The 16,844-nt window shown below is 42.7% G+C and overlaps 1 protein-coding gene across 4 annotated transcripts in view; it reads right to left on the bottom strand.

The window, feature by feature from the left end:
- The window catches only part of NLGN4X (neuroligin 4 X-linked), a 271,406-nt gene that overhangs the window by 161,108 nt on the left and 93,454 nt on the right, over nucleotides 1-16,844 (bottom strand). The window lies entirely within an intron of this gene.

Genomic DNA, 16,844 nt, shown 5'->3' on the forward strand with positions numbered 1-16,844 from the left:
CTTGATGGCATCTCTGTGTCACCCTGAGCAGAGGACCCAGCTAAGAGGTGCCCAGATTCCTGGGCCACAGGAACCATGAGAGAATTTGTGGACGTTGTTCTAAGCGACCTCGTTGGTGGCCTTCGTTTAAGTGGATGGCGTCTGTTTTTCACCTGTTCTCTCTGACTGCACATCTCAAGTTGTAGAAGGAATTTGTTGAGCCAACCCCATGCATTCCCTCAATTTCCAGGTAATGGGAGTTCTCTTACTGACCCAAGGACGGCAGGACTTGAAGGAGTGCCAGTGGGCACCAGCCAGCCATCTGGAGCCCAGCCTTGTGCTGGGGCATTTGGCCTGCCTGTCAGCTGCCCTCCTGCAGCCTGGAAGCGGCCCCAGAGCAAGCATCCCCGTCTGTTCAAAGCACACCCCATGGGGCACCTCCAATGTCCATGGGCCAAAGAGTGATGTGCGTGTTTCTTGATTGGAACTAAAGAACACTGCATATTCCACGATCCAGCCATTGCTTCTAAATGCATAACAGATCAGGGGCATAGCCACCGTGCGGTGATTTCTGAGCAAAGGCATAAATTCCATATGAGCCACTGACATATTCAATTATAACACGGCTGAAACATGGAAGGTATCGCTGGATCCCGTCTGAGTTTTCCTGGTTGCTTTGAAAACCCTGCGTGGCGTGCCTTGCTTCTTTTTCATTGCCTTCTTTGCTTTTTCATTCACTTCCCACCATCAGCATTCAAGAACCTGCCCCACCCCCGCCCAAGGCACTATCCTCACCCAGACACCCACCCACTCCAAAGTCCACGGGAGATTAATTGTCAAGGCTGGAAAGCCTGGGACTGAGGTTGAGAAAGGAAAGAAAGGTCCCAGGAGCCTGCATGTCCCCTCCTGTGCCAAGCCGCGCTATGCCCTTTTGGCCTGTAAACATAGAAATCTGGCCTAACATGGGAGGCTTCGGTAAGGATGCCTTACTGAAGGTACATAGAGCAATCACTCGCTGAGAAGCGAGCATTCTCGCTTACAGCATGAATTCAAAGGGAACACAAATCATTCACTTAGCAGCTTGTGAGCAATTTGGGAAGACGGTGTGTCTCCACTTGGTTCAGGCAGCCGACTGGAACTCCAGAAGCCTGCTGGCTCGGGGCACTGCGGAGCTGCTGCAAGCATCCCCGGCCAAACACAAGGGGAGACAGGCCAGTGGGTTCCTGGCCGCTCAGATGGCACAGAATCATCATGTCAGTGAAGGGGGAAAGACTTTTTTTTTTTTTTTTTTTAAAGGTCTAATCCCTGTATGTACAGGTGTACGACTCTACGTTTCCATCGGGAGAGACGGCAACTTCTCAGATGTACAGCATAATCCCATTGCGCTGAAGATCATTTAGAAAACACCACCAAATTTTCCAACGGCCTCTCGTAAACATAATCCCAACGAACTCTGGCCCCTGACCAAAGAATCTTTCCGTGCCTGGGCACCATGCTTTACTGAAGAAGCTTTCCCCCAGAATGGCAAGCTAAATAAGCCATTTAAAGCAGAAATATTCTATTTCGGTCGGATGCTTTCACTGCAATTAAAACGGAGCATCAGGATATAATGGCTCCAGGCACCAGGCAGTACCATGCATGTTTTACGTTTCACCCGGAACACTGCCGTTTCTTTTATCATTAGTCTAGGATAAACCACCTTTGTATTACAATGCAATCTGCAAAGGGAAAAATGATCTATATTAAGGGACGCACAGAAGTTACTAAAAATCAATAGATCCCACGCACCGCTGGAATTAGTTAGGAAGTAACTAACGATTATTTTCAAATAAAATAATTTTAGCTGTCATTTGTTCAAAAGGGAGTTAACGCAGCAATTTTAATGTTTGTCCCCCAATTAGAACATCACATATTTTTTGGAGGAATAACAAGGTAAGCTGCATTCTGAATTTCATCACGTTGAACCATAGATCAAAAACCATTCTTTCAGCCACCCTTTTAGAATTCCTGGATGGGGGCAAAGGTACACATTTGGAAACAGCAGTGAAAGAGGCATCGCATTTTGAGTGTGGACCTCCATGTTGATTCCACGCCTGATAAAACTGCCAGGCTTGCCTTCCTCTGCAGGCTTCCGTGGTTCTCCCAGGACATCAACCGAACATTTTCAGTTTGCCAACGGGCATCGGCCCACATCATTCAGGTGTGGGAAGGGTCAGCTGTTCTGCTGTTAAGGCAGACACACCCTACAATGACAGAGGGCTGGTGGCCAGTAGCTATCCTCGCCGAGCAGGAAAAAACTCTTTACTGCCTACAGCTCTTGAGCACATGGCATTTGGCCTTTTATGCCCTGCCACCTTGGGTCCAAATCCAGCCAAATGGAACTCTTCCTTTGCCCACTTGACTATTCGAAAGGATGATCGTGCCGACGCAAGTAGCCTGCTGCCAACATTATGCTTCTCACAGGCCAACAAGATCATGAATGAAGGATGCAGTAATTCTGTTATTCATAACCTATCGCTAGAGTTTACTAAACCCAAACGAAGCGTTTTTATTCCGTCAGTAAAGAGCTACAATTTTAAGCGGTCAAACTCGTGTTGTGGAAAGATGGATAAGTGAGACATGGGATGAAACCTAGCCTAAGGGATTTACAATGAAGCAAACTTCAATGTCATGTAAGTGTCTCTTTAAATTTTTATGAACTATAGCTGATTTACAATGTTGTGTTAGTTTCTGGTGTACTTTTAGCAAAGGGAACTCAATATCACGTAAAAAGCTATAACGGAAAAGAATATAAAAAGGAATACACACACATATATATATAACATATGTATAAAATATACATAACATATGTATAAAATATACATATATAGATATATATATATATATAACTGAATCACTTTGCTGTACATCATGTAAGTTTTTTGATTTGCTCTCTGTGGGCTGAAGGGTCAACCTCCCTATCAGAATGGTGGGGCAGCATGTATTAACTGGACAGAGAAATGATTCTGTGGGACGTGCACTACTGCTCTGAAACCAACCAATTAGGAAGAGATGACTGGACGTGAGCCAACAATGCATGAGCGTCTTTTCAGCCAGATATTATGAGCTGACAGGCTGAACACAACAGAGCAGACTGGGACCAGTCCACTGTGAAGATAAATTCTGTCAATGAATCTAACATGCACTGCGTTGGATACAGAGTCACAAAATAGTTCATATACGTCTCCAAGAAAAGGAGGCTATTGACAAAAATCGGCCAAAAGAGACGCACGCCCTCTAAATCCAAGCAAAGGTCAACGGTAATTGGGATCGGCCCAGAGAGCAACACGTTCCTTAGCTACTGGGGAGTGGCTTCAGGGATGCTGTGAATATTTTTAATGATACAGATTTAATGAAGTGAAGCAGCAAAGGACAACAGAAACAACAGGACAAGACACTTAGCATTATCAATGGTGCTGACTTAAAACTTTCAGGTCATTTGAATAAATGGAACATGTCTTCACAGGGTCATAGTGGAAAACACGAAATATGCCAGAAAGCAGGTGCATAATGTTGATTAAGGTGTGTGTAGAGTGGGTTTTTGCCTAGACCAAGCCGCGGTGCTTTGCCAGCTTTGGAAAAAGGGCTCCAGGAACCCAGTCAAAAGGAAAATGGGTTTGGTTGGCTGTCGAGAGAGAGTTTGATGCTGCAGAATCAGATTCAAGGAGTGAGGGCTGCACTGGGGTCAGGGGATAACCAATGATTCTCAAGCATACCAAGGTCAACATGCCTAGACAGACACCCAGAAGAAAGACAGAGTCGAGATGAAAACCGTTAAGAGATTCCAAATTATTTAGAGTAAGAATTAGTAAATGTCATGTTAATCGCTCATCAAGCAGATTAAATTACAAAGTGCCTAGATGGAGAGATGGATGGATGGATAGATTAGATAGATAGATAGACAGATAGATAGATAAATAAGTGGATAGATAGGTAGATAGAAGAATGGATGGATGGATGGGTGGGTGGGTGGACAGATAGGTAGATAGATAGATGATGGATAGATAGATAGATAGACAGACATAGATAGATGGATGGTTGGATGGATGGATGGATGGATGGATTGGTGGGTGGGTGGTGGATGGATGGATGGGTGGGTGGGTGGGTGGGTGGATGGATGGACGGACAGACAGATAGAGATAGAGGAATAGAGATATCTTCTTCATACTCAAAGTTCATTAAATGCACAGGTATATATATAAGAATCACAGACTTTATGACCACGGGATCACTGCTGCAGACCATCAGGCTAATGTAACATCATGCATCTCCATGTAGGCTCAATGTTCTAATTTTAAAATAATCTACTTAACTTTTTCTGTAATTAATTACATGATGTTACCTAACAGAAGATGTTACATAAATTGACAGAACTATTAACAACCACCACCAAAGAAGACTTTATTTGCAAATAAAAGAATGAATAGTGACAGGCCAAAAACAAACAAACAAACAAAAGCCTCCAGAGGAGTCAGAAGCAACTCACCGACACCGCACTGTAAGATTTTAGTCAGACAAGTTCAAGTTCTTACCTAGAAACTCCCCAATGTAATCGGTCTGATCAACTCATCATCACAAGACAAAACTTGCATATATGCGGGAATGAACATTTCAAATTTTGAAACACCACAAAAAGATGTTATAGACACATGGAAACTGTCCAGTGGAACACAGAATCCTAGGGTATGGGGCAGAATTTCAAGAGTTACGGTCGCAATGAAGAGAAAAAGAGGTCTTTCATTTACTAAAAGTGAACTATTACGTTAAAAGTATGTGTATGTGTATATACATACATACATGTAATAATTGAAGCACTGACAGTTTGGGTATGGGATAAATTACAGTTTTCACCTCTAAGACAAATTTTTTTTTTTTTTTTTTCGGTATGCGGGCCTCTCACTGTTGTGGCCCCTCCCGTAGCGGAGCGCAGGCTCCGGACGCACAGGCTCAGCGGCCATGGCTCACGGGCCCAGCCGCTCCGCGGCACGTGGGATCTTCCCGGACCGGGGCACAAACCCATGTCCCCTGCATCGGCAGGTGGATTCTCAACCACTGCGCCACCAGGGAAGCCCATCTAAGACAAATTTTTAACAGGTGCCATTTGCTGTAGACAATTTTGATATCCACATACACAAAATACAATGTAATGTGTTCAAGGTATTCAACTGTATGACTGAAGAAAACATGATACAAATGAATTTACTGAGAAACAGAAACAGACTCACAGACGTAGAAAACAAGCTTATGGTAAAAAGGAGGAAGGAGGGGAGGGATAAATTAGGAGTTTGGGATTAGCAGATACACACTAGTATACATAAAATAGATAAACAACAAGGTCCTACTGTATAGCACAGGGAAGTATATTCAATATCTTGTAATAACTTATAATGGAAAAGAATCTGAAAAAGGATATATGTGTGTGAGTGTGTATAAGTGAATCACTTTGCTGTACACCTGAAACTAACACAACACTGTAAACCAACTATACTCCAATTTAAAAAATAAAAAGAAAATTAAAAAAAGAAAATGAATATACTCCTAAATTTACTACAAACAGATCATTAAAAACTCCATGAAAATGATTTACCTGAGCAAAAAACAAAAGCAAAGGCATATAGAACAAAATAGTTACAGTATTTTGTTAAAATCCTGTTACTGAATTGCCTACTTGTGTTTTTTGCAGGATTATAAAAATGACCCATTATTAGAAATTTTTATTTTTAGTATATGAGACACAAAGGGAGTATTATGTTTTCTTTTTTAGGAAAAGACCTGTTAAATTAACAGTTATTTAAAAAATAAAAGACAGACACTGGGCAATTGATACAAGTGTTTACTTGTAATTAAAATCACTGAACATGGGACTTCCCTGGTGGCGCAGTGGCTAAGAATCTGCCTGCCAACGCAGGGGACATGGGTTCGAGCCCTGGTCCGGGAAGATCCCACAGGCTGTGGAGCAACTAAGCCCGTGTGCCACAACGACTGAGGCTGTACTCTAGAGCCCATGAGCCACAACTACTGAGCCCTCGCGCCACTACTACTGAGCCTGCACTCTAGAGCCCGCGAGCTACAACTACTGAGCCTGCGAGCCACAACTACTGAAGCCCACGTGCCTAGAGCCCATGCTCTGCAACAAAAGAAGCCACTGCAGTGAGAGGCCCACACACCGCAATGAAGAGTAGCCCCCGCTCGCTGCAACTAGAGAAAGCCTGCATGCAGCAACAAAGACCCAACACAGCCAAAAATAAATATAAAGTTATTTTTAAAAATCACTGAACATGATTTTAAACATACAAGAAAAATTATGAGCACTGTACTTTTTATGTCAGCTATTTTGTCCATCTGAAGACTGTGCCAACTGCATAACCTGCTTAAAAATAATAAAAGACAAGTGAGAATATACAACCAAACGTGCTATGGATTTAATATGATGGATGTGTCTATCTCTAGTAAAGGATGAATCATTAAAGATTTAGTATTAGTGTAATTCCCAAATCCCTGACCTTTGCTCTACTGAAATATTAATCATGGAAATATAGAGAAGAAAACACGGAATTCATATGAGATTACTGATCTAAGTGAATTACATTTTGGAATTGGCACGAAAATATGCACAGGACCACAGTGAACTTAATGTAGATGGGCAATTTTCAGAAAAGCAGTGAATATGATTTGGTTTTGTTGGTAGCTCTACTTTACCTACCAGTGAAATGGAAATTCATGACCCATGTGTTTATCTATGAATGAATCTCTCCATTTATGGCATGGAGCAATTCTCTGGTAAAGGAAGAGAAGCTAAGAAACAACCATTTATGGGAATCATATGAAACTCAGCTAACACTGGTTAGAGGGTAACAATGCAAGAGAAACACAAAACACCCCCTGACAATTTCAGCCCACGTGGATGATATTTTCTTCAATTTTCCATTTTTGTCTAAAAACCACCATCAGCACCTTAAACTATCTGTGTCACCTGCTTCTCTAATGATGTACCCCACACAGGCTTGGTGGTTAACTATACATTCTCTTATTCCCCAATTGCAGCCTTGTTGGTTTTCCCAGTGAGACTTTACGCTTCTCGTGAACTGCATGGAAATCTACGCTCCTTTTCTAAGCCAGTGCCTCACCTGCCCAGCGCGATATATTTTCAACAAACAGTTTGGGCTAAATAATAATTCACTGTCACAACACTCAATGAGTTGTGACGAAGGCCAACTTCAGCTGAGACACCAAGATAAGATGTGGACCGAAAATGATGAGAACTTAAGCCGGCCACTTCTTTACTGAGAACATACATTTTCTGCTCCTTTCTGTCTCCACAATATATAGCACAGGGACTCTTTCCTGAGTCAAGGCATTTCAACCAATCACCTACTAGTTTAGCAGTCACCTAGCTGATTATATAGCTGCCTTCATCACACTACTCTGGGGGCACAAACCGAACCCATGACAAATTTCTTCCGCTGGTGTGCAGAAACAGCTGTGGCCGCTCTCTCTAATTACGGAAAATACAAAAGTGTATCCTTATCCCTTTCTCTTATTTATTGCTTTCGTTCCAAGAATCTACATGGTTCACATTTTAGGGCAAACCCTGAAAGGCGTTCTAACTTACACATGGAGAATTATATGGGAAAAAGGCAACCTAGTAACTCTTTCCAAGGTCCTGGGCAAACTGGCAAATACATTTGTTTCGTTCTTTTGTCATTTCCAAGATGGGAAGAGCGATATCCGATCATTCCTTCTTCTAGTTATAGAGGCATAACCTTGCATAAACCCCAATTACCACATATCACTCTCTCAAACCTTGATTCTTGTTTGGCAAAACCCTAAACCTACTGAAATCCACCTTTCCATCCAGTGCACACCTACACCTTTGCTGGTGAGCAAAAATGAAGGAAAATGCAGACCCAGGATGGCTGGTCTCACTTTCAACGGCTGACCAAAAATCTGCAGTAGGTTCAACCAGGAGATCATACTAAATTTCCCTTAATTTCCTTTCAAGTTTCCCTAAATCACTAACACCTGCTTCCTGCGTCCTCCAATCTCTGATGCCCCTGGTCCCAACTTCATGGTTGGTGTATGAGCTTCCTTCCAACTATAATGAAAAAATTACAATAATCTGAAGAAAATATCCATACATCTCCATCAACCCATTTGCCCACATACCAGTTAACTACCACAGCTGCTGTGCCTCCCTCCTTTCACTACAGGGAAGAATGGGGTCACCATCTAAGGCGAAGTATCACACAACAAATCTCACCAACTCTTGTCAATCCAACAACAAAACACTTCTCTTGCTATATGACAGCTGTTTTCCTCTTGTGTTATTGTTATACTGTGTTATTTTTCAAAGTGCTTTCTAACTCTCTGGGTGGGAATATACACCCCCATCTGCTTGATGGCAGGGGTGGAAATGCCTTGCAGTGTCTCTCCCTGGGCAAAGTGTTTACTGCCTCACCTCAATGACATCAGATATAGTTATTTGATTTGCTTCGGCCAACGAAGAGAATTTAGGAGTGTTACTTCTAAGGAAAAACCTTCAGAACTCTGATGTGGTTCCACCATGTTTTCCTTCCCCTTTGCCCTAAAGTCTGAAATGTGTCTGCTCCCTTGGCCTGTGTCCTAGAATAAAGACACGGAGAAAAGCCACAACCAATCCCTAGAGAACATGTAACATGAGAGAGAAATAATACTGTGCGGTCACATGTCACTGACATTTTAGGGATATCTTTTAACGCAGCATGACTTATACCAAACAGATTGATACAAGATGTTAGATCATTCCGACAGCCTGCAGACATGTTGTGAGACCTTCCAAGTTGAAAGAAACACAGTCATTTTCTCTTGGGTCTGTATATCCCTCCAATGACTGCCTAGTTCTCTGCTCCCTTATAGAAAATCTCCTCAAAATTGCTGTCTATACACCCTGACTCCAATTCCACTGCTTGGATTCTCTATTAAACCGGTTACAACCAGGCTTCTGTACCTAACAGTCTGCCAAAATTTCTATAGCTCCAGGAAAAGTTACCAGTAGCCTCTGGTTTGCTGTGTTGGTGAACTTTTTTTTCATTCCTCTATGTCCAGAACTCTCCTGGAGACCTCATTCAGTCTTGTGACTTTAAATACCACCTATGTTGGGACTTCGATGGCGGGCCAGTGGTTAGGACTTGGCGCTCTCACTGCCGTGGCCCCGGATTGGGGAACTAAGATCCCACAAGCCACACAGTGCAGCCAAAAAAGGAAGAAATACCATCTATGTCGACTAGTCCAACTTTCTTCTCTTTACACAGATCTCAACCTTGAGCCACAGACTCTGACATCCCCCTGCCTGGGGGATGTCTCTTCTCTGATGTCCCATATACATTTTCAACTTGAACTCCCAAACCCTACCGAATCCTCAAGATTCTCTCCACCAGATCTTTCTCCAATTTCATTTGTGGGGATCTTGTGCTTAGATCAAAAACATTGGGAGTCCTTTCCTTCCCCCACATTCCACATGCAAATCATTTGCAAACCTTATTTTTAAAAAAATCTAACAACTTTTCTTCCTAATCTCCACCGCTCCCATCATAAATGTGCAGTCATAATTTCTCATGTTGACTCCGGTGTTTACCTTCTAACCTAGCTTCTGCTTTCTGTTCTTGCCCCCACCAGGCTAGTCCCAACAAGGCAGCTAAAGTGGTCCTTGAAACCACACCTCCCCTTATCATTCCACTGCTAAGTCTCTCTAAGTGTTCTCCTTTTGTTCTCAGAATTAAAATCAAAGTTCTTCATGGCCTCATTCCACTTTGATCCCCGTCTTTCACACTGGTGTTCCCCAATGCAACAGAAATGCTCCCACCCCAGGGCCTTTGCACTGGCTATTCCTTCTGCGTGGAACACCCTTCATGTACATCATCCTGGATTCGCCTCCTTCCTCACCTCCTTCAATTTTTTACTCAGTCTTCCTTCTCACCGAGGTGTATGTTGACCACCCTACTTAAAAATGCACCTTCCAGTGCAATCCTAATATACTTTGTCCTCTTCTATTCTTTTCACAGCACTCATCACTTCCCCCAAATAATACATAACGTATTTAATCCTTAAGTTTATTTTCCATCCTCCGCATAGAATATAAATTTCACAAGGCAGGCAATTTTGTCTCTTGTGTACATTGATGCATATGCAATGCTTAGAACAATACCTGACACATGATAAGCACTAAAATGTTAGTTGAAAGAATCGATAGTAAAAATCAATTATTATAAGATACTATACTGTGAATACTGTTTGGGGAATCATACACTGCTATACCAATGTGTAAAGCATAAAAACGAACGTTTAAAAATTTCAGAGACCAGTTTATTTGAAAAGTCAAATTTTCACATTAGTTGAGAGATAATCATTGAAGGACACTTCAGGAAAAGGTACAGATGTGCTTCACCAAATACAGAAATACTTGAGAAGTCCTTCCAAGGTTACTGAAGCATGACTCAGACGGCTGCTTCCAGGGCTGCAGGTGGCTTTGACGAAATTTGCTCATGTGGCTTCTTGTTTTTGTCACAGGTGAACTTGTATTTTCTTTTATTTCTTCCCTATCTCTGTCCTATTTTTAGATATCATCAGTGAATCTCATATATTCCTTCAGCACAGACATCTAACGAGCTGCTGAACTGTATCCATTCTCCGGTTTTCTAACAGTTGTTCCTTTATTTCTGTCACCTGCACCCCATGCTGTGCCTACCTACACCCAACTCCTCCCTCCAGAAATCTGAAAAGTCCTAAAAGGCTCTTGAAAGGCAGGACTCACATTTGCCAAGAGTTGATCAACATTTTCTCTGCTGTCCTGCAGACTGGTAGTGAAGCTTTCCTGGGAAAGGTGTTTCAACGATTATGAGGCCAACCTCTGACTTTCACAGGAGGACAAACGTCCACATTGCCTCTGAAACCCAGGAACCTCTTCTATTCTTCACCGTTTCTGGGACAGACGTTATGACTTTTTCCTGGGAGGCATTCCACTCCAGGAAACACATGTAGAGTCATCTCATCTTAACACCAGGTAGGGAGGGGCATGCTCCAAGCTCGATAGAGACCATGACGGGGGAGAGAGAGGTGGCATCGTCAGGTGAGGTGTGTGTGCACCTGTGTTTGTGGGGACATATGTGGAAACAGGGTCCAATGGTGTAACCAACAAGAGATGCTAGGGTGTGCAGACGAAGCAGGCAGAAATACCCAGGGCGATCAAAAGATGGATGAAAACGACCAAGACACAAATGGATCAGCAAAGAGGAAAACATCGTAATTGCTTCCCATTAAAAGCCACTACGTTTTAATTCAAAACTTTATGAAATACACAAAAGTAAAAAAGAAAGGACACCAGGGCACTGAATTACACACAATGATCACTTTTTTCTTTGGCCACATCACATGGCTTGCGGGATCTTAGTTCCCTGACCAGGGATTGAACCCAGGCCCTCAGCAGTGAAAGTGCCAAGGCCTAAACCCCTGAACTGCCAGGGAATTCCCAATGATCACTTGTATCATATTTTATCATCCAAGTTTTTTGGGAGGAGGGTGGAAGATTTAGACACGGTTTCCTCTTTAAAGCTGATTTCCATATATAATCTCTGGAAATTTTGCTTTGGTGCCCGAAAAATAGAATCTGTTCTTTCTTTAAAAAAAAAGCTGATGTCCCATATACATTTTCAACTTGAACTCCCAAACCCTACCGAATCCTCAAGATTCTCTCCACCAGATCTTTCTCCAATTTCATTTGTGGGGATCTTGTGCTTGGATCAAAAACAATGGGAGTCCTTTCCTTCCCCCACATTCCACATGCAAATCATTGGCAAACCTTATTTTTAAAAAAATCTAACAACTTTTCTTCCTAATCTCCACCGCTCCCATCATAAATGTGCAGTCATAATTTCTCATGTTGACTCCGGTGTTTACCTTCTAACCTAGCTTCTGCTTTCTGTTCTTGCCCCCACCAGGCTAGTCCCAACAAGGCAGCTAAAGTGGTCCTTGAAACCACACCTCCCCTTATCATTCCACTGCTAAGTCTCTCTAAGTGTTCTCCTTTTGTTCTCAGAATTAAAATCAAAGTTCTTCATGGCCTCATTCCACTTTGATCCCCGTCTTTCACACTGGTGTTCCCCAATGCAACAGAAATGCTCCCACCCCAGGGCCTTTGCACTGGCTATTCCTTCTGCGTGGAACACCCTTCATGTACATCATCCTGGATTCGCCTCCTTCCTCACCTCCTTCAATTTTTTACTCACAGTCTTCCTTCTCACCGAGGTGTATGTTGACCACCCTACTTAAAAATGCACCTTCCAGTGCAATCCTAATATACTTTGTCCTCTTCTATTCTTTTCACAGCACTCATCACTTCCCCCAAATAATACATAACGTATTTAATCCTTAAGTTTATTTTCCATCCTCCGCATAGAATATAAATTTCACAAGGCAGGCAATTTTGTCTCTTGTGTACATTGATGCATATGCAATGCTTAGAACAATACCTGACACATGATAAGCACTAAAATGTTAGTTGAAAGAATCGATAGTAAAAATCAATTATTATAAGATACTATACTGTGAATACTGTTTGGGGAATCATACACTGCTATACCAATGTGTAAAGCATAAAAACGAACGTTTAAAAATTTTAGAGACCAGTTTATTTGAAAAGTCAAATTTTCACATTAGTTGAGAGATAATCATTGAAGGACACTTCAGGAAAAGGTACAGATGTGCTTCACCAAATACAGAAATACATGAGAAGTCCTTCCAAGGTTACTGAAGCATGACTCAGACGGCTGCTTCCAGGGCTGCAGGTGGCTTTGACGAAATTTGCTCATGTGGCTTCTTGTTTTTGTCACAGGTGAACTTGTATTTTCTTTTATTTCTTCCCTATCTCTGTCCTATTTTTAGATAACATCAGTGAATCTCATATATTCCTTCAGCACAGACATCTAACGAGCTGCTGAACTGTATCCATTCTCCGGTTTTCTAACAGTTGTGCCTTTATTTCTGTCACCTGCACCCCATGCTGTGCCTACCTACACCCAACTCCTCCCTCCAGAAATCTGAAAAGTCCTAAAAGGCTCTTGAAAGGCAGGACTCACATTTGCCAAGAGTTGATCAACATTTTCTCTGCTGTCCTGCAGACTGGTAGTGAAGCTTTCCTGGGAAAGGTGTTTCAACGATTATGAGGCCAACCTCTGACTTTCACAGGAGGACAAACGTCCACATTGCCTCTGAAACCCAGGAACCTCTGCTATTCTTCACCGTTTCTGGGACAGACGTTATGACTTTTTCCTGGGAGGCATTCCACTCCAGGAAACACATGTAGAGTCATCTCATCTTAACACCAGGTAGGGAGGGGCATGCTCCAAGCTCGATAGAGACCATGACGGGGGAGAGAGAGGTGGCATCGTCAGGTGAGGTGTGTGTGCACCTGTGTTTGTGGGGACATATGTGGAAACAGAGTCCAATGGTGTAACCAACAAGAGATGCTAGGGTGTGCAGACGAAGCAGGCAGAAATACCCAGGGCGATCAAAAGATGGATGAAAACGACCAAGACACAAATGGATCAGCAAAGAGGAAAACATCGTAATTGCTTCCCATTAAAAGCCACTACGTTTTAATTCAAAACTTTATGAAATACACAAAAGTAAAAAAGAAAGGACACCAGGGCACTGAATTACACACAATGATCACTTTTTTCTTTGGCCACATCACATGGCTTGCGGGATCTTAGTTCCCTGACCAGGGATTGAACCCAGGCCCTCAGCAGTGAAAGTGCCAAGGCCTAAACCCCTGAACTGCCAGGGAATTCCCAATGATCACTTGTATCATATTTTATCATCCAAGTTTTTTGGGAGGAGGGTGGAAGATTTAGACACGGTTTCCTCTTTAAAGCTGATTTCCATATATAATCTCTGGAAATTTTGCTTTGGTGCCCGAAAAATAGAATCTGTTCTTTCTTTAAAAAAAAAGAAAAAAAAAAAATCTCTCCATCCAAATCACATAAGACAGGTCAGAAAACGTGGCCTCAATGATTTGGTGCCTAAATGTTTATCTTGCACTTCTTGACACACCGAGATTATTTTTTTGTTGTTGTCAAGGCTGCTTTTCAAATAATTACATTTCTAACTTTAAAATGTCAACAACAACTGCAAAAAAACAACAAAATAAAACATGCCAAATATTTTTCACCATCCAATTTGATTATATGTTCACCGAGGAAATAGAGTAGATGGTCTCAACAAATTAGAATCATAATCTTAAAATGGATTATTAAGTATACTACTCATTTTTTAAGTGACACATTCTGTACCAGGTTTAATATTTAATGTCATGACAGATAAGAGGTTTTAGTAAAGTATCTGCGGTTTTAGTAAAGATAAGAGGTTTTAGTAAAGTATCTGTGTTTTAATATGGCGTAGAATTAGGCGTGGTGTTTGCCATTCACACCCAGGGTTGCTCTAGTCAACAGTGCGACTTCTTATTTTCTTCTTCCTCAGTGATTACCTTTCCCTATGGACTTCCTCTACTTTTGCGATGCTCAGTGTCCTATCATTTTTGTTATTTGCAATTCTTTTCTCTTCCTCCTCTGTCGATCTCCTGGCCATAACTTTCATGTCACTCTCAGACCCTACCGATTTATCTCCACTTTCTCCTCTGCATCCCCTCTTCAGATCCTTGGTGGCCTTCCCACATGGGTCTACCCTGTGAACAGTCACTTTCACTGTTTAGATACTAGTCAAGACCATGAACAAGCAAATGCATATACTTTTGCTTAAGGAGAAATCTCAGGAGACATGTAGTTTGACAACCATCCCACACATCAGCCCGACAGTTCTCAGTGTTCATCCTTAAGCGCACATGGCCTTCTGGTGAGTTTCAACTTCCCTGGTTCAGGTCGACAGTTTGCAATGACCCTGTGGTCCTCATACCCTTCAGAGATGCCCAGTCCCTTCCCATCTTCTCTTCTCTCTCCTCTTTACATTCCTGCTTTGACTGTTCCTTCTCTTCCTTCTTACCTTTTCACCACTATTATTTTCATATTATGGTGTTCTCCTGGCACCTTGACCCCATAGAGACCACACACATATGCACACACATATGCACACACACACACACACGCGCTTATAATAAAGGTTTTGTCTCTGTAGATCCCTTCATTCCAATGTTACACTTAGACTGAGCTCACTGGAGTCAACTTCCAGTGCAACGTTGTGTGTCCCTTCACAATCCAGTGACACTCCAGGTCCTGGCATACCTCTGAGCACATGCCTGGGTAGACTAGGTCCCCACAAGCCGGTGATGCCGTATCAAAGGCCTCTGCCCTCTCCTCTCACATGGGCGACAGAGGGAGGACTTGAGATGATTTGCATTTCATGTTATTATTTCTTAGCAATTTCATGAAGTCTAACTCACTCTGTTTGCAAAAAAATCAACACAGATGGCACACACGTTCATGCTGGAATCACTCATTTAAATGAACACTGCAGCGACAATCCTCTTCCATGTTCTGCTAGATTCTGTTCTTCTCCAAAGCTAAAGAGAGGGGAAATGGTCTGTCTTCTGGCTCCATTTATTTTGCTTAAAAACTAAAACATGGGCTTCCCTGGTGGCACGGTGGTTGAGAGTCCGCCTGCCGATGCGGGGGACGCGGGTTCGCGCCCCGGTCCGGGAGGATCCCACATGCCGCGGAGCGGCTGGGCCCGTGAGCCACGGCCACTGGGCCTGCGCGTCCGGAGTCTGTGCTCCGCGACGGGAGAGGCCACTACAGTGAGAGGCCCGCGTACCGCAAATAAATAAATAAATAAAACAAAAGCAATATCCTGTTTCAAATTCCCCATAATCCATCCACATATTCATGGCATCTTGCCCTCTCTCTGATCCGTATTTTGAAACCCAGTCTCTTTGTGTTTACCGTACAGTTTATGTTAGCACATAAAATCTCATCTCTGAGGAAAGCTCACAATCACAGTCAAGAAGTATTACACACCGTGTATTGGAAAGCCCAAAGGACTTTTATAAAAGAAAAAGGAGACATCTTTTTTTACCGGATGAGAAGGCCAGTGAGAGATGTTTACGGATCGGCTGGTCAACGCTGCCTACAGGAGCCCAGGTCACCTCTCTCTTGCTTGTGACACCGTCATCTTTGGTGTTGAGTCTTACCCTGTCTTCACGCTTGCAGCTCCTGATGTAAGATGACCCTGCAGGTCACCTACATCCAGGTAAAGGGAAGGGAGGTAGTTGGTGCGAGATGTCTGTGTCCCTTTTATTAGAAGAAAGGAAGCTTCCTGAGAAATAGCCCCCAGAAGAGTCCACAGGTGTCTCCTGGGCCACATGCATCTCTGATGCTCCCCCCAATATACGCGGGTCGAGAGAGTGTATTGGGCCAGCCGACCAAGATGTGTCTAGTTCTAAGGACTGTTTTGCTCCGAATGGGAAATGCCACTGTAATGCCCAAATGTCACTGAACTAAGATTCGATCGTTTTTCCAACTCATCACATCCTTCATCTGAAAGCACCAATGTACATGAACGCTCCATTGAGAAGAATAAAGTCATATGACACAGATGTTATCTAACATCCAGTAGGGAAGGGTATCCTGCTTAAGTGCTACGTGAGCTGTAAAAGAACTAAACGGAGAGTTCTGGTGCTGAGCCTTGAAGGGACAAGACTTGCGAAAGCAAAAAGTTGAATAAAAATTAAATAACAACAAAGATCCAGACCAGAAAATAATATTATGAAAGTACTAACAACTGTCAAAAGAAATTGCTGTTACAAAGAAAGGTGAACTATCACTAATTAATATCAGTACTAT

Source organism: Physeter macrocephalus, chromosome 7, assembly GCF_002837175.3.
Source record: "Physeter macrocephalus isolate SW-GA chromosome 7, ASM283717v5, whole genome shotgun sequence".
NCBI lineage: Eukaryota > Metazoa > Chordata > Mammalia > Artiodactyla > Physeteridae > Physeter > Physeter macrocephalus.